The sequence below is a fragment of the Lepidochelys kempii genome, chromosome 6, assembly GCF_965140285.1.
Source record: "Lepidochelys kempii isolate rLepKem1 chromosome 6, rLepKem1.hap1, whole genome shotgun sequence".
Taxonomy (NCBI): Eukaryota; Metazoa; Chordata; order Testudines; family Cheloniidae; genus Lepidochelys; species Lepidochelys kempii.
This window is the reverse complement of record NC_136385.1, coordinates 55,917,967-55,936,978: the sequence shown is the minus strand read 5'-3', so window position 1 is coordinate 55,936,978 and position 19,012 is coordinate 55,917,967. Positions and strand designations below refer to the sequence as shown.

Below are 19,012 nucleotides of genomic sequence, written 5' to 3'. Positions count from 1 at the left end.
CATGTTTTAATCATTTATCTATAGTTTGTGCAGTGCTGGCCCATTTCTTGATAATACTTTTGCCTTGCATCACCTTGTTGATTTATTTCATCACCATCTTTGCATCTCTTTTTGCTGCTTGTGTGTGGGAACCCTGATGCACTTCATATTTAGGGAGAGATCATAAATTGCAAACCAACCCAGTCTGCAACTCTCTTTCCTAGGAGGGTGAAGTGAACTCCTGGCTCTACTAATTTTTTTAAGATAAAAACCAAGGCAGTTGGGGTTTTCCTTCTTTAAAATCTACTTTCAATCTTCAGAAATTAGGCTGTGACCTTCTTCTAATATCCTTTTCCAATAACCTGTACAGCCTTCTTTTTTCTCCAGAGTCCATTTTGGTGCTAATCACACTTTCTTCATTATACAGTCAAATCCATTTTTTAGAATATTTGATAAAAGAATAAAAGTGTGTGCATGCTTATTTTTGATTGTCCATTTCCATGATTTCAGCTTGGCTTTGAAGTTGATCCCTCACCTGGGTGAATGTGATGGTAGACTTACGAGTTTGTATGTCTGCTGCTGTTTATTTGAAGATGGTTCTCTGAAAGGTTGGGTTCACAAGCAGCAGCACGAGATCTTACATTTATTCCTTGCAAGAGGAAAGAGCCAGCAACTTGATTTTTGTTTTAAACCTAATGCTGATTGTGATAGATATGAGACCTGGGAAGTATAAGGAGTTTGAATGACTACATTGAAATGTACCAGACAGGCATGGACTTTTGGGACAACAATTACGTGTGTTTCCTGAGGAATCCCTGGGTAGTGATTAATGCAAATGTCACAAACCTGGTTATGCGAAAATTCAGCCTTTTGAAACCTATGTCCTATGAAGATAAACATTGACTAGTGATCTCCTGTTCCTGGAGATTAGATCAAAGGCTCCAGCTGTATAAAGAAACAATTGAACTGTCCAGCTGGAGCCTGGTTCCTGATCTAAAAACTGCCATGAACTTGCAATCAAGGGGGAAAACCCAGGTGGGGCGTGAAAGACTGGAATTTACCAGAGCTCTATATTGGAATTGGGGATGTCCTCTGGTAAACTTTTAGCGTGCATGTAGGTTTTCTTTTATTGTTTATATGTGTTTTCTCTGTAATGCTTTTGCCCTAAGAATAAATGTGGTTTGCTTTGTGAAGGCTGGTTTGTAACTCGTGTACTCTGTTAGAGCTTCTGGAAAAAGATTAACCGCAGATGCTGGACCCAGGTCATAGCTGCTAGGAAGTCACAGTAAGGTGCAGAATGACTGCAATCCTAAACCCGCAGTCTGAAGGGAGAGAGATATGGATATCCAACCCAAAAGACAGGTTTCCAAGTGATAGCTGTGTTAGTCTGTATCAGCAAAAATAACGAGGAGTCCTTGTGGCACATTAGAGACTAACAAATTATTTGGGCATAAGCTTTCATGGTTTAGAACCCAATTCATCAGATACATGGAGTGAAAATACAGGAGCCAGTATAAATACATGAAAGGATGGGGGTTGCTTTACCAAGTGTGAGGTCAGTCTAACGATATAAATCAATTAACAGCAGCATACCAAGGGAGGAAAAATAACTTTTGAAGTGGTAAAAAAGTGGCCCTTACAGACAGTTGACGAGGGGTATCTACAGCCAAGCTCTAAGATACAACCGCATTTGCTCCGATCCCTCAGACAGAGACAAACACCCACAGAATATCTGTCAAGCGTTCTTAAAACTGCAATACCCACCTGGTGAAGTGAAGAAACAGACTGACAGCCAGAAGGATACTGAGAAGTCACCTACTACAAGACAGACCCAAAAAGGAAGTAACAGAACACCACTAGCTGTCACCTGCAGCCCTCAACTAAAACCTCTCCAGCGCATCATCAAGGATCTACAATCTATCCTGAAGGATGATCCCTCACTCTCACAGATCTTCGGAGACAGGCCAGTCCCTGCTTACAGTCAGCCCCACAAAGCAAATACTCACCAGCAACTACGCACCACACAACAAAAGCACCAACCCAGGAACCAAACCCTGCTACAAACCCCGTTGCCAACTCTGTCCACATATCCATTCAGGACACCATCATAGGACCTAACCACATTAGTTACACCATCAAAGGCTCGTTCACCTGCACATCTGCCAATGTGATATATGTCATCATGTGCCAGCAATACCCCTCTGCCAGATACATTAGCCAAACCAGACAGTCTCTACACAAAAGAATAAATGGACACAAATCTGACATCAGGAATCATCACATTCAAAAACTAGTCGGAAAACACTTCAGTCTCTCTGGTCACTCAATAACAGACCTAAAAGTGGCAATTCTTCAACAAAAAAAAAACTTCAAAAACAGACTCCAGTGTGAAGCTGCAGAACTGGAATTAATTTGCAAACTGGATACCATCAGATCAGGCCTGAATAGAGACTGGGAATGGTTGGTTCATTACAAAACCTAACTTAATTTCTCCAATACTAATTTCTCCCTATTGTTACTCATACCTTCTTGTCAACTGTCTGTAATGGGCCACTCTCTTACCACTTCAAAAGTTATTTTTCCTCCCTTGGTATCCTGTTGTTAATTGATTTATCTCATTATACTGATCTCACACTTGGTAAAGCAACCCCTATCCTTTCATGTATTTATACCTGCTCCTGTATTTTCACTCCATGTATCTGATGAAGTGGGTTCTAACCCACAAAAGCTTAAGCCCAAATAAATGTGTTAGTCTCTAACGTGCCACAAGGACTCCTCGTTATTTCAACCCAAGAGAGGTGATGGCTAGGAAACCTAAAACCTTAAGGAAGATTTTCCTGGGGTCAAAGGTGCGGTTAACCATGGAACTGCAGCACTGATACTCAGTGGAAAGTGGACGTAAAACAAATTGCATATAATTAGAGGTGATCAAATATTTAATTTTGAATAATATTTATTATTATGTCTGTGTATTATGGTAGCAGGCAGAAATCACAATTGAGATCAGGGTCTAATTGTGCTAGGCACTGTGCATACATTTGGTAAGAGATGGTCTCTGTCCCAAAGAGTTGACAGCAGGAGGATAAATAGAGGCACAGGGAGGTGAAACAACACTACAACACGGTGGTAGAACCAGGAACAGAATTTAGGTCTCCTAACTCGCAGACCAGTGACCTCTGCTTGCCTAACTTAGTCCCCTTTTCAGACAACGAACAGTCTGCAGATCTATTCCATTTTCTGTGAATATCTTCATTATTCATAAGTATCCATAAATAAATAAAACATTTGAAGCCTGTGGCTGGTCTATGAATGATTTTCAAACATTTCTTGTTTGTTTGTTTGATTGGTCACTTAAGTCATCTGATATTGTTTCTGCTTTCTGATTGGATAATGGGAAATTTTTCAATTGAGAATAACAGATAGCAAATACTTCATTTCCCAGTACAAAATTTTGGCAGAATAAACATTTGTGCTTAAATGCAGGCAAATGCTGAGATTCACAAACATCTTTACACCAAAATGGTTTGCATGAATAATATCAACTTGAGAATCATAGCAAAACAAGGCAGGCGCTTTTATTGGTGTTTTTTGTTTGCTTGTTTGTTTGTTTGTTTGTTTTTTAAATAAGGTGGTTTTTGTTATTGTTGTCTTTGTTAACTATTTACCCAGCCCTACGTGTTAAGGAGATCTGGGTTCAGTTAAATTACTCCGCCTCTTCATGCCTCAATTTCTCTATCTGTAAAACAAGGTTAATATTATTGACCTACCCCATTGTGGGGCAGGATGAAGTATTGATCCAGTGATATCTGTAAAGCCCTGGTTGAAGTAACAAGCGAAGTATGAGTCTTACTTAGCAGTGGGGAGGCGGTGTTCTGTGCAGCCATCAATACACGGCTATGTCTACACTTGGAACAGGGGTTGTGATTCCCAGCTTGTGTAGATGTATCTGTGTTAGCTCTGCTTGAGCTAGACTGCTAAAAATAGCTGTGTAATCAGGTTAGCGCAGGTGCTGGCTTGGGCTAGCTGCCCGACTATGTACCTAGAGGGTCCAGGTGGGTACGTACCTGGAGTGGCTAGTTCAAGCCACTGCCCATATTATCCCAGCTACACTGCTATTTTTGGCATGCTAGTGTGAGCAGAGCTAGGGCGGATATGGCTACGTGAGCAGGGAATCATGCCCCCTGCTCCAAGTGTAGATGTAACCAAAGAGCAATAGAACCTAATAATCAACCATAGTAATTCTTGATAAAATGGGGAAGAGAGTCAATCAGAACAAGACTGAGGAGATAACCCCACTCCAGGAAAAGCAGAAGGAAGCTATCTTTCCTGTCCCTAGCTTGATAGAGCAGCACGTATCCATAACTCCCCCCTCCTCATTGGCTGGTGCAGTGAGACACTCCCCCACCACCTACTTTAACCACAGCGCCTTCCAAACCCACATGCCTTGAAGAGCAGACCCAGTGAGAGATTGCAGAGTTTTAAACCTCGTTTCCTTCCATGGCATGGATGCTGTAGCGGGGGTGTGCTAGTGAGTCAGTCTTGCAGTAGTGAAGCATGTGCATATTATTCAGGAACTCCATGGCTACTGGCAAGCAGGAGGCTTACACAACACTTGATATTCCAGGGTGAAAAGGCTTATGCAGACTCAACCAACACAATTAAAGAGGCTGAAAAAGAGCAGTGCCCGTTACTGCCAAGAGCCACTGGAAGGGTTCCAAAGTCTACCTGCCTTAATGAAAAGTAGGGCTTTTTCAATTTCCCAGCAAATCCAGGGTGTGGTGGTGGGTTATTGGATCAGTGACAACTGTGTTCTTCAGTGAGGTGGGGTGCCTTGGGTCTGTCGTTTGATAGAGAGAACAAACAGCTCTTTGTTTTCATATGCTCCTTATATGACATTCCAATAAATAAAGAAATGAAAACCCTCCAGAATCAGTATAGACTAAGAAAGCTCTGTTGAGGTTGCTAGGCAGCAGATGCCAAAGGCATAGAAAGCAGGCAGGGCTTTGAAAACAAAATCTGTGACTTATGGGTTATCTGAAATAACCACTTATTGTGTCATCTTTGTTATAAATAAATAAATGTGGAATTTGTTTGTTATTTCTTGGGTAGATGAGCAGCATCTTTAAGAAATTTGAAATGAAAGACCTGTTTTTGTATCTCATTCCCTTTAGGCTTTTGGGATTATACATATAACTATTATTTATAATGGTACTGATTGATTTAATTGAGATTTTTGACTCTGCAGGTCCTGACTTGTGCCTATATTCTAGAAGCAGTTTGGGGCAGCAGGTTGGTTTATTTGTTTAATTGTTGCTTATGTTTGATTTTATATCACTGTGTGTATGTATATATATATATGTAAGAAAGACCCAACCTCCAAGGGTCAGAGCACCACTTGAGATGTGCTTGCCTCTTATTGATATCAGTGGGAGATGAGGCACCTCAACACCTTCTAGGATCAGTCTCTATAACGAGATCCCTCACTGTCAAACTGTTGCACTAACACAAGGCTTTTCCTATCACCACTACCCACCACTACCCAAGCCAATAGCACTCCCAATAGCCAGGGAATTCAGACGCAAGGTTAAAATTTTGGGCCACTTGATCTCCTTGACATCCATGTTTAAATAAGTGAATTCAGGTTTCTCTGGAGAGGACTGTCTCCTCAGGGTCAGCATGTGTATGTTTATGGAAGGGTCCAGCCACCTCTGTGGCACGGTCTTTTACACCCCTAGTACTCCAAGCGCCCGGCAAGATGAGGAAGTCCTCGGGTTGTTTGGGAGTGGACGACAAGCATCATCTCCCCCTGCTGGTAAACCACAGAAAAGGTAATGCAGTGCCTGACCTTGTATACAGTCTGCTTGCTGAGCTCTGGAATACATCCTTTGGGGGGGGTTCTGGGAACATCCACCACAGGAAAAGACCTGACATTATGTTGGAGGGGGAAGGGAACACAAAGCTTCAGAAATAGGAGGCCCAAGTCCTCTCCATGGTTTGTCCTGTACCTTCTGAAGAACTCCCAGCGTCCTCAGGATTTAGGGTCCCAATCCCCTTCTTTTGCGTGTGAGGCAAAACGTGCCTTGTCCCATGGGATAGTTCAGAGGAGAAACCTTCTGGGTTTTTTATATGTGTTTGATTTTTAGACCCTCTGATGGCCCTGTTAGGAATTGCGTCTCACAGGTTTCCAATGGTAATCCGTACAGTACTGTCCACTCCTGATAATACAACCATATCAGCTGTATAACAATTGAACAATAGGGGCATGTGCTGGGGAATGGGGAGGACTGAAAATATAAATATTTTTCTGTAATTCTCTTGCTTGGTGTGTGATTTCCTTTTTTAAACCACTCTTGTTGATGTTAATTGTCAAAGCTTTGAGATTCCAGAGAACGTACGGACTGCAGGTCCATAGTCTCACAGCATCAGGGTGAAGAACATCACCAGGTGACCCAATACATTTGTACTCAAGGTGATATTGTCATCCTTATTGCATCCCAATCGAACTGAGCCATGATATCCCAAATGAAATAAACCATTGTAGTTTTCCATTGGCCCAAATAATCAGTCACCTGGTGTGAATCTGCCACTTAGTTCCGAGCGCTCTTAGCTTGCAGTGGTATCTTCACTACATACGTATTTATTGGTTCTCAGCAAAAATTAGGTTTGCAGAGCAAATAGATTTTGTGCAGTTATCCTAAACAGATTATTCCCAGGATGCTTTAGGAAAAATTTGACAAGATGACTCATTCCTTTCATTTATTGTGCTATAATACCTGTGCAGGGCGAGAAAATGTAGACAATGGAAAATCATACTAATTAGACAATGCAAACTGAAATGGAATTTCTGATGGAAAAGTTACATTAGTAGTGTCTTTCCACTTCTCACTCGGGGCAGGGGAAGCTAGATAGAAGGTTATCTCAGCTAGGGAAGCTTTTGCCTCTGCTCAGCTCTTAGTGACGTAGATAGGCTTGGCTGCTTGAGTAATAGGCTGGGCTTTCAAAAGTCTCAGGGAACCACCTTCCTTTTTTCTTGCTGGTGAGCTCCCTCCAGTTCCCAGGCATCCGTTAATTAAAGCCATTCAGAGTTACCACTGCTGCAATTCACAAATCGCTTCCATGCTTTGCCAACCTTGGCTCCCTCAAGACAACAGACCAATCTGCAATCATAATCTTGCTGCGAGTTACATTTCTACATGGCCTGCAGCCCTGACAGAGTGTGAGATCGTGAGGCCTCCATATCTAAAGACAGGTTTCAGAGTAGCAACCATGTTAGTCTGTATTCGCAAAAAGAAAAGGAGTACTTGTAGCACCTTAGAGACTAACCAATTTATTTGAGCATAAACTTTCGTGAGCTACAGCTCACTTCATCGGATGCATTCAGTGGAATGACTCATCGGATGCACTCAGTGGAATGCATCCACTGAATGCATCTGATGAAATGAGCTGTAGTTCACGAAAGCTTATGCTCAGATAAATTGCTTAGTCTCTAAGGTGCCACAAGTACTCCTTTTCTTTTTGCATATCTAAAGAGAGCAGCTACCTTTATTGTGTTTGATTGAGAGGAGCTGATAGATACATTCCCAGAGGAGAGGGAGGGTAGGTGGCTGGGGGGGTTGTGGTGAAGGCAGGGGGATAGGGTGGATCTTACATTTGCCAATGTTCAGATCATTCTTTTTATTCCCCCACGCTCCATGGATGTATAGAATTTTGCTTTTCTCCCTGTTCCACCTTCCCCTGCAGTTTTTAATATTGGCCTCAAAATTTTCAGCAAATGTAGCATTGTTTATTTTATTTTGTTTGAAAATCTCCAAAGAGCCTGCAGAAATTGGTTTCTCAAAAGCTGGCACCAGCAAAGGGAAGGAATAATGTGCTTGTAGTTAAGGAACTGGGTTGGGACTCAGGTGATCTGCATGCACTTCTTAGCTCTGTCTCAGATGTCCTCAGTGACTCTGTGCAATCTATCTATGCCTCTATTTTCCACCTGTAAAATGGGGCTAACAATACTTTCTTACTGCACAGAAGTTTTGTGAAGATACCTTCATTAATGTCTGATAGCTACTTTGATAGACTGTGATTAGGACTTTGAAAGTACCTAGATAGATAATCCTGGTGCTGCTGGTGTCAGTTATGATTGTGGGCTTTGTAGCCAATGGGAAAAATGATTTCCTCACACTAAGGACATAGCTAAAAATATGTGTGAGAGAAAAGTGTCTGAAGTTAGACCAGCTGAAGTTAAGATCTTCAACTGCACATACTAATTAGTGTCAGCACTTAACCTGGGGGGGGACGGGGACAGGGTGCTGCAGGAAGTGGGGTTAATGTCTTAATAGAGAGTGCTTTTCAATATGATTCACCACAGAGTCAATGCTCTAGGTGGAGCAAGGGGGGCACTGTGTCGTTGGAAGTGTTGTGTGGCGGGGTGGTGAGTTATAAAACTGAGCTCTTGATTGTAACTGATTATTTAAGACTTGGCTCCAATATTTAATGAAAGAAGATTTTGTTTTAGCTGAATTCTAACTTTGGATATTTAAGTAGAGCCTCCTCTTGCACCTTCAATTGAATATGGTACTCTCCTTCACTTCTTACCAAATTTTGCATCCAGTTAAACATGTTTAAATTTAATATAAATCCAATGAAGTCACTCAAGTTTCACATTGGTGCAAGTGTGGACAGAATTTGGCTCTTCCTCTCCTCAGCTCCTGTATAATATTTCTGTTCACTATTAAACAGCTGCCCCATTCAACCCCAGAGGTGGCTGCATTTCACTGTTAATTTTTTTGACTAAATAATTTGTTCGGGTTTCTTAAAGATGAAAGGTTTCAGAGTAGCAGCCATGTTAGTCTGTATTGACAGAACCAGAAGAGTAACCAGAAGTCACCTACTACAGGACAGGCCCAACAAAGAAAATAACAGAACACCACTAGCCATCACCTTCAGCCCCCAACTAAAACCTCTCCAATGCATCATCAAGGATCTGCAACCTATCCTGAAGGACGATCCCTCACCCTCACAGATCTTGGGAGACAGGCCAGTCCTCGCTTACAGACAGCCCCCCAATCTGAAGCAAATACTCACCAGCAACCCCACATCACACAACAAAAACACTCACCCAGGAGCCTATCCTTGCAACAAAGCCCATTGCCAACTCTGTGCACATATCTATTCAAGGGACACTATCATAGGGCCTAATCACATCAGCCACACTATCAGAGGCTCGTTCACCTGCACATGTACCAATGTGATATATGCCATCATGTGCCAGCAATGCCCCTCTGCCATGTACATTGGCTAAACTGGACAGTCTCTACGTAAAAGCATAAATGGACACAAATCAGACGTCAAGACTTATAACATTCAAAAACCAGTTGGAGAACACTTAATCTCTCTGATCACTCGATTACGGATCTAAAAGTCACAATATTACAACCAAAAAACTTCAAAAAAGACTCCAAAGAGAGACTGCTGAATTGGAATTAATTTGCAAACTGGACACCATTAACTTAGGCTTGAATGAAGACTGGGAGTGGATTGGTAATTACACAAAGTAAAACTATTTCCCCATGTTTATTTTTCCCCCTACTGTTCCTCAGATGTTCTTGTTAACTGCTGGAAATGGCCCACCTTGATTATCACTACAAAAGGTTTTTCTTTTCTCTCCTGCTGGTAATAGCTCACCTTACCTGATCACTCTCAGTTACAATGTGTATGGTAACACCCATTGTTTCATGTTCTCTGTGTATATAAAATTTCCCTCCTGTATTTTCCACTGCATGCATCTGATGAAGTGAGCTGTAGCTCATGAAACTTATGCTCAAATAAATTTGTTAGTCTCTAAGGTGCCACAAGTACTCCTGTTCTTTTTAAAGATGAAAGATGCTAACTGTTAGATATATGGGATCACAGTCTCACCTGGTGTATATCTGAATAGCTCTGTGAAAGTCACGGCTCTATGCTGAACTATACCAGCTGAGCAATTTGCCTGTTGTTTTTATTCCTGTGGTTTATGGTAAAGTGTAATCACTTTGTGGCACCTTATAAGAGAGTTTGATGTCCATCTTGAAAAAATGGCAGTTACATGACATGCAGCAAGTGTTAGAATGTTTGTTATAAATGTTGAGTTATCACAGTAGGCATTGTGAAAAACCTGTTGGACCCTAATTGATTAAGTCCCATGTGCAGATTAAGTAAGAAGTATAAAAAAGAGTGATTCAACTAATAGTTTTCAGAGTAGCAGCCGTGTTAGTCTGTATTCACAAAAAGAAAAGGAGTACTTGTGGCACCTTAGAGACTAACCAATTCATTTGAGCATAAGCTTTTGTGAACTACAGCTCACTTCATCGGATTCATAAAGTGGAAAATACAGTGAGGATGTTTTATACACACAGACCATGAAAAAATGGGTGTTTATCACTTCAAAAGGTTTTCTCTCCCCCCACCCCACTCTCCTGCTGGTAATAGCTTATCTAAAGTGATCACTCTCCTTACAATGTGTATGATAATCAAGGTGGGCCATTTCCAGCACTAATCCAGGGTTTAACAAGAACGTCTGAGGAACAGTGTGTGTGTGTGGGGGGAAGAGGGGTAGGAAAAAACAAGGGGAAAGTGGCTAAGTCATTATGCAAGGTAACCTATTTCCCCTTGTTTTTTCCTCCCCCCCCCCCCCCCCCCCCGGTTCCTCAGACGTTCTTGTTAAACCCTGGATTTGTGCTGGAAATGGCCCACCTTGATTATCATACACATTGTAAGGAGAGTGATCACTTTAGATAAGCTATTACCAGCAGGAGAGTGGGTTTGTTGGGGGAGAGAAAACCTTTTGAAGTGATAAACACTCATTTTTTCATGGTCTGTGTGTATAAAACATCCTCACTATATTTTCTGCTTTATGCATCCGATGAAGTGAGCTGTAACTCTCGAAAGCTCATGCTCAAATAAATTGGTTAGTCTCTAAGGTGCCACAAGTACTCCTTTTCTTCAAGTAATAGTGAGGGCTCACTTCTTTCCACCTCCCCCCTGTCCCCCGACAAATGCACATACCCACATGTAGACCTATGCATGCCAGATGTATTCCCAATGGCTACAGATTTTAACCTGCATATACACATCTATTTCTGGACAAGCAGAAAGCAGTTGGGAGTTGACAGGACGACAGTCATTATCAGGCAGTTGTAATTTTTCATGTAAAATTATGTGGGCAGCTTCCATTGCTACCAGGCAAATTTAGACAAATAAAATGATCAAATGAGTAATTTTTGATATTCTGTATATGTATAAATGAAAGCTGGTAAGCCTCTGTTCACTCAGTTTTACTACTAAGATGTCTGTGGGGATTTATTTTAGAAGAAAGGACCCTTAGATGGAACCAAAGCCAATAACCCTGAAGAGACAAATGGAGGCAGGAGAACTTAGTAGCAATTCCTTTTTATATTTCAGGGTGGAATAGAAATAGTGATGTGATATGAATAGATCATTTTGGATCTCCTTGGGATAAACTGAAAAATGAAATGTAAAAGGAACAAGCTTAGCCTGGTGAAAATTACAAGTCCAGTCATGCAATCCTGAGTCACCTGCCATACATGTTACTCGTTCACTTTCCAAAGCACAATGTTGTTGCTAGAAGCATCTTACCCATTGTATATCATAAATTTTAAACGTTCATGGCATTCGGGTGAAATTCTGTCCCCATTAAAATCAATGGCAAAACCCCCATTGACTTCTGTGGGGTAAGAATTTCACCCAGTGTCTCAATTATCTTTTGTTTTTCATTCTTGAGACCTTTTTTCAGTATGTTTTTTTTTTCTTTCTGTGCTTCTGCCACTATCTTTTAAAAATCATCACTCTTTTCCCTCTTTCATCCTTTCTATGCTATTCTCTCTCCACTGTTATGTCTCTTCCTTCCATTTCTCACCCACCATGGTCCTCTCCTCCATTTCACATCCCATCCTTCCCATCCCTCAAGTGCCTCCCAAGTTCTCTTAGGATGGGGGATGGAATATGGATTTCCCTCACCCTCCAAATGCAGGCAATGAGCGTGTCATGGAAGATGATTGTGTGGGAGAATGAATGTGCATGTTTTACCTCCAAATGTGGGTAAGACAGCTCTGCCCCATGGAATTCAATGGTACAATTAGACTGCAATTAAAAATCTATGGTTGGCACATGTCAGCTGACCCAGACTTGCAGGGCTTGGGCTACGCAGCTGTAAAATTATGGTGAAGAGGTTTGAGCTGTGTCTGGAGACCGGGCTATAGGAATCTATCCCCATGTAGGATCCCAGAGCCTGGGTTCCAGCCTGTGCTTGCATGTCTACACCAGAGTTTTACAGCCCCACGAACCCAAGTCAGCTGACATGGGTCAGCTACAGGTGTTTAATTGGAGTCTGGACATACCCTTAGAGACTACAGGTACACACCCTAAATCATTTGAAATCTCTCTACACAGCAGGCTAGTTTCAAATAGTAAGTTCAAGAGGCTCTTCTAAGGAGAAGTTTAATAGTCAATACCCCTGTTTTTCTTCTAGACACCCACCTGCATAGTGACCCACTCATGTTGCTAATGGAGTCTTGCTACATTTTTGAATTCTGATAACTGCAGATTTCCTTGTACAGATTTTCGGATTAACCTCCAAAACAAAAGCCATTAAAAACAAACAAATAGCCCTGCATTTCATTCCATAAAGCAAGCAAGCTCAAACAAACCCTTAGTACATGGTATGCAAAATATAACAGCTAAACACCTATGTGCAATTAGCTAAAGGTAACTTTTTAAAAAAATGATTCTACAAAATATTTCATGTGAGTATATTTTCAATATACAAAAAACTTTTATTCCATATTGTACAAATAGTCTGTTTACAGTGCCATAGGGGCACGCTATATTTTGCTCACATATACCATAACAATGAATCAGGAAGCTTTCTTTAATTCTGTTGATGTGTAGGCTTTTTTATGTTGCTTATAACCAGAGTATCTGAATGCTTCAGAAACTGTAATTAATTTAGATTTATAAAATAAGAGAGACCTCTCTGAACAGTCTAGCTACATCTGACCAATACTTAAAACTACAGTAAATGAAAAAAGGAAACAGCAACCTATGACTTACAAGTGTACTAAATAATCAGACCACAGAAATAATCAAAATTCCTAAATATTGCATCTATGTGCTTGTGTAGCAGTCCTTCTTAAAAGATGTCCCGTGTAGTATACTCTAAATGTTAGTAGATCAGTGGCATTATCTTTGTGCACACACTCCGTGAACATTATAATTGTCCCATTTTACAGATGGGTAAACTGAGGCACAGAGATTAGGGACCTGACTGAAAGCCCATTGAAGGCAATCAAATGATTCCCAGTGACTTCATTAGGCTTTGGACTGTGCCCTAAATTACTTGCTCGAAGTCAAGCAGGAGGCCCATGGCAGAGTTTAGAATAGAACCCAGATCTTCTAATACTGATTAAACAAAACAAAACAAAATGGCATCTTCTACTTTATGGCTCCAGTCCAGCAATTTGATCTTCTAATGTGAACCCTTTTTCCTGTGCAGAACCCTGTTGGGGCTAGCAAGAATCCCTCCTTCCTAGTGAGACATACAATACTTGTTTGTAGCCCTTGAAGGTTCTGTTGCATCAGACTTCAAGTCTGTGACATGTTGAGGTAAAAAAAATGCTTATTGTAGGTCATTTTTGGAGGTGGTTATAGAAACGTTTATATCGATCGCTTCCCCTTCCAATTCCTGTACACTCTTTTAAGGGTGGGAAAATGTGAAGCTCATTAAAGCAAAGAGCTAATAGCTAAAAGCAAGCCTAGTAAAGACTTGCTGCTGTGCAAATTTCCCCCATGTTGTTCTGCTAAGAAAGTTAAAGTGCCAATGCTGCTCAGTCAGTGTGTTTTGAGTCCTGATCTACAGCTCCTCCTACTATTCTAGTCCTGAGCTGCTTCTAAGTAGGCACTGATTATCGCAGCTGATTGCATGGTTGTTTAATAATGCTGGCAAATGTTCACTAGCTACAGAGTTGAGCCCCACCAAACTCATTTCATTCTTTTACACCAATTAAGCATTAAATTGAACCCATATTTCCATAGATGAAAAATTTAAGCGGTTCTTCTAGAAATGGAAGAGAATTTGAGACCCAGCTGGTTACTTGCAAAAGAAGTTTCAACCTGACATGTGGCCAAGCAATATACCTCTGAGAGATTGGGCTTATAATATCTACCAAATGAACCTGAATTGTGTCAGCAAGAATGAATGAAAGCCACATCAAGCCTTTGTGCTCCATGCAAGGTCTCAGAGTGAAAGCCCCCAGTTTCTCGCTGGTTTAAATCTTAGTTCTAATTAGTATGATTAAGGATATTTTTTTTTAAAAAGTGCAATGTGTTTATAAAGTCATGTCAGCCAAGTGATGGTCTCTACCCCAATATACCTACCATACCAGCTGTATGAGAGACAAGCAATTGGCTAAGGATTGCCACTTGAGCTTTCTCCTGAACTCAAACCTTAGCCTGAAACATTTCTGAGCTGACAAAAAATTTGGCAAACCTTTTTTTCATATGCATATGCCTTGAAGTTACCCAGAGTAAGAAGTGCCAGAATGCTGTCGGAAATGCTCTTCTGATGAGATTTCCAGCATCCTGGTTTTCAGCTTGATGAGGTTCATGAAATTAAGGACAATGGCATTTTTCTTTTCTTTGTTTGGTGTTTGATTGTTTTTGTTTTATTTCAACTTGAACTATAGATAAAATAATGCAAAAATACTGTTGTTTTGGGAGGTGAAAAGTGAATCCCAACTTTATTTGTTTGCGATTTAATCTGGTATCATGGTGTTATAAACTGAGTTTCACAGTTATTTAGGTGTATTAGTAGAACACATTGATGTGCATCATCAGTTGCATCTTCAATGAATCTTTCCATCAGCTACCTTTGTTCAGGGATCTGGATGTGATGGAGAAGGGAAGATCCATATTTCCATGGCTTATCTCAGTAGTTCTCAAGCAGGAGTGTGGGGCTGTGAGCAGGTTTCAGGGGGGCCACAAAATAAGGCCAGCATTAGACTCGCTGGGGCCCAGGGCACAAAGCTGAAGTCCCAGAGCATGGGGCTGAAGTCTGGGGTCCTGAGCCCTGCCACCTGGGGCTGAAGCCAAAGCCTAAGCAATGTAGTTTTTGTGGGGTGCCCTGTGGTGTGGGGCTCTGGGCAGTTGCCCTGCTAGCTACCCCGTAACGTTGACCTTGGCTTTTATATGCAGAAAAATAGTTGTTGTGGCACAGGTGGGCCGTGGAGTTTTTATAGCACGTACTGGGGGCCTCAGAAAGAAAAAAGTTGAGAACCCCTGGCTTATCTGTCTGGCAAAAAGGTTCAAAGCTTTTGGGGCCAAGGAAACAGGAAGCGGAGTTCCAATTGTTCTTTATTCTGTCATGCTCAGAAGTAACTCACTGAGAGAAGTAAACTTCTTTGGCCTGGTCTATACTAGGAAAGTAGGTCGGTATTCCCACTCCCGAGCGACACAATTAAACGGACATAATCCCTGGCGTAGACAGTGCTGTCAACAGGAGAGTTCTCCTGTCAATCTAACACTGCCTCTCATGGAGGTGGAGTTCCTACACTAATGGGAGAACCTGTCCCATCAACGTAGAGAGTGTCTTCAGTGAAGCGCTACAGTGGCACAGCTGCAGTGTTGCAGTGCGGTTTTGTACTCTCTTGCTATATCACCCGCACACTGGGCAGAGAAATGTCAAGTTAAAAGTAGGGAACAGGTAATAATTAAATCGCAGATCATCCAATTTCCAGGGTTACATTAGCAACCTAACCTGTTTTTATCTCTCTGAAATGAACCTCCAAATGTTTTCAGAGTCATTCATCACGCCTAAATTCTGGAGTCTTCAGAGGAGGCAAGAGGGAAATGAGACAAAACGCAAACCTTCTCAGGAACATGGGACTTACCCTATGCAGGGCATGATCTGAGGCCCGTTAATGCTGATGGAAAGACCCCTTTTGACTTTGCAGGGCTTTCGGCCAGCTCTGTGGAACAGACTGTTAGTGATTTGGGAAGATGTGTGAAGTATTTCCTTGAATTTGTTTTATTCTCTTTATTCTCACATTTTCCCCTCACGACTACTAATGAAAAACTCTTATGTGTGTGTGTTAATTCCAATTTCACCCTCACATTTTAGTCTCATTTTCATAATGCTCAAGATCAGAATAATCTCCAAATGTATGAGAAATGTCTAAAAGGATGGGAAAAAGCACTCATTAGACCTAAAGGGAACATTATTTCTATTATTATTATCTATTAATTAGTCATTCAAGACTTATATTCAAGGAAACCTAAAAGGTATGATTCTGAAAAATGCTGAACATTCCCAACCCTTGCTGAAGTCAATGGAAATCCATGATCGATGGGGGTGCTAAGAACCTCCTGCATCAGGCCCAGATTGTCATAAATGTACACAGAGCTTTATAAACAAATAGAGGAACATTCACTCCAATAAATATATATAATATTTTCTTTCTGATGTGGGTGCCTATCTGCCAGTTATAATCTTAACTCATTTCTTAAGTAATATAATCTTAATTATAGTCTTACCTCATGAACATGCTAGTAGGAAAGAAATCAAACTGATAGATTTTTTTTCTGTAAACAGCAAAAAATACCCTGTATGTTAAAATAAAGCAAAACCAATGTGGGATGCAGTTAGAAAGCTTGACAGTATGTAAATCATTTTGAACTTTATGTTTATCCATTAGATTCATGATTTTAACCTCTATTACTCCTAATGACAGAGGTATTTGTGCTTATCTTACTCGTGTTATATAGGAGTCACCACTGTAATTAAAGGTGGAGTGTAGCATCCATTATAAACCCCGTTTTCTCTGTTGCTTATAACTGTCTTCAATAAATCCGATTGGGGTGGAATTTTACCCTACTTCTTCTCAATACAGTAGTAGACATTATTTTATTTATTCATTCATTTATTTAATTTCAGCAAAATCTATTCACCATTGTGAGTTTTGTTCATATTAAAAACTGAACATTTGTCCCCTACTGTCTAATCAAACATTCTGTGCTCATAATTGCTAGTGGCAGAACTTGATTTGTTCCTTAGATCTCTTTGATTTCTTGACATTTCAATGTGAGATTTTGCAGTAGTAACATTGTATTGAGCCTAAATCTTCACCATGGGATTTATCTTTGTGGGTATCCACACGCTAAGAAAAAAGGTGTTTTCATATCTCATGTTAAGTGGGTAAAATCCTAAAGAAGACAAGGCAGTTTGTCATTTTTACTTCTGTTAGCATGTTGAGAGAGGCGGGAGAGCTTAGGGTTCAACCTGACCTGCTAACATGCATTAAAACTACAACGTTCTTGTCTTCTGTAGGATTTCACCTCATGTTAGTTAGCACATTACCCAACATGTGGTTAAAAAAAAAAAAATCACCTTTTCTTTGTAGTAAAAACAAGGTGTGTATGCACGTGCGTGCACTGGTATCAACCCTTATTTAGAGTGCCTAACATTTTCCATTTAAAATATCTCTGAGGCTTTCCTTGAGAAACTCTTAACACCTCCATTGCTTGCAGTAGGCCTTTAAAATTTGGCGAAGCCTTCAAAAAGAAGAGTGAAGTGCCTTTTCTGTACTGCATGAAATTCCATTCAGGTTTGACTGAGTTATAAACTGTTAAAAATAGTCATTTCTCTTGCTTTGGAAGAGAACATTTTGGCAGCATGCCAAAATAATAACAAAACCAAACATTCTAAAGAGCTAGGCCCATGCCAACACCAAAGCATCAGCAGCCCTGGGAATGCCTGGGAGCTGACTTAGTAGTGAGTGCGGGGGGGAGGAGGAGGAAGGTCAGGTCAAGATAGGCTCCTCCTTCTCCTCACTGAGCACACCTCCCCGGACCTGGAACAGGTCCCAACATCCCATCCCCCTTTCTGGCAGCAACAGATGAGGCAAGAGCCCACTCACTGCCTGGAGCATGTGGGAAGGAAAGAAAACCAGACTAAACTGGGTTTCTCCCACCCATCTCCTGGATCCAGCATATGGTGCCAACAGTCCATCACCCTTTGGGGTAACAGTCTTTTCTTGCTGTCAGCTCATATAGTTAGTCACAGAGGTCAAGTTGTAGACATCTGTACTACATTCCTGAATGTTCAGGATTCAAACCCTGCTGATGTTGCCTGACGGAGGGATTATTACAGTTATATGTGACAGAATTTGCTTTTACGTTTTTCTGGGAGGACACCCTATGAAATTACCTAAAAAAATCCTACAAGGCAGGGTTATTAAAAATGTTATTTTAATTGCAAAAAGTCAAATACTTGAAAGGTCGGAATTCCCATATTTGTCATTCTCTTGAAGTACGTGATCACACAAACTATTTGTTTTTGTTTCTGTTTTCTACTGGACCGTACATCATTTCAGTGCACAGTTGCATAAGGGATAAGAATTATGGTTGCAGGAGCCATCTTAAATCTGGCATTTCCCAACGTTGGAGTGTTTGACTTTGCAACCTAAATAACATTTTTTAACTAAAAACTTCCACTTTCATCTCATACCCACATTGCAGATTCTTAACTCTGGTAATCCACTCCCTGTTCAGACACAAAACTGCCCTCCCCCCCCCCCAACTCCCAGTGAAATAAATGGGAGATCCGGGCATCTAGAGACAGTAAAATATTGCACTGAGCTCTGGAATGATGCTCAAAGTGGAACATTTTGCCCCACATCTGTATTTCCTCAGGTTGTGGGTACTGTGAGTTTAAAGGGATGGTGAGAGTGAAACAAACCATGTGCCTGAAGACTGAAGTTAATTGCTTACCTTGTATTCCTTCAATCTCTCTTCCCAGAAGACACATGTATGTACTTTTCCTATAATAGAATTTACCTCCTCTATTTAAACCTGATATTATTTGTGAAAGTTAAAAGGAGAATTGATTAACCTTCCAATTGCTTCCCCCCGTCCAAAGTCTGAAGAGATGGTCTTGATTTTTTGGTGTTTATTTGATTGTTGAGTCATAGCTAAGGCTACATTTTAATCATGG

The 19,012-nt window shown here is 40.9% G+C and overlaps 1 protein-coding gene across 12 annotated transcripts in view; it reads left to right on the top strand.

Moving 5' to 3' along the window:
- The window catches only part of LRRC4C (leucine rich repeat containing 4C), an 850,059-nt gene that overhangs the window by 758,806 nt on the left and 72,241 nt on the right, over positions 1-19,012 (top strand). The window contains exon 6 of one of the 12 annotated variants that reach the window (XM_073348028.2): positions 5,225-5,268. The exons of the other annotated variants lie outside the window; for them this stretch is intronic. The gene's annotated coding sequence lies outside the window, so the exon portion shown is untranslated. The remainder of the gene's footprint in view (positions 1-5,224; positions 5,269-19,012) is intronic. 12 annotated transcript variants of the gene reach the window in all.